Source organism: Mastomys coucha, unplaced genomic scaffold, assembly GCF_008632895.1.
Source record: "Mastomys coucha isolate ucsf_1 unplaced genomic scaffold, UCSF_Mcou_1 pScaffold11, whole genome shotgun sequence".
NCBI classification, from domain to species: Eukaryota; Metazoa; Chordata; class Mammalia; order Rodentia; family Muridae; genus Mastomys; species Mastomys coucha.
Window position 1 is genome coordinate 27,733,912 of NW_022196893.1, and position 237 is coordinate 27,734,148.

Consider the following 237-nt stretch of genomic DNA (forward strand, 5'->3'; position numbering starts at 1 on the left):
GGTGGTGGAGGTGGTGGAGGTGGTGGAGGTGGTGGAGGTGATGGAGGTGGTGGAGGTGAAGGTGGTGATGGAGGTGATGGAGGTGATGGAGGTGGTGGAGGTGGTGGAGGTGAAGGTGGTGATGGAGGTGGTAGAGGTGGTGGAGGTGAAGGCGGTGATGGAGGTGGTAGAGGTGGTGGAGGTGATGGAGGTGGTGGAGGTGATGGAGGTGGTGGAGGTGGTGGAGGTGAAGGTGGT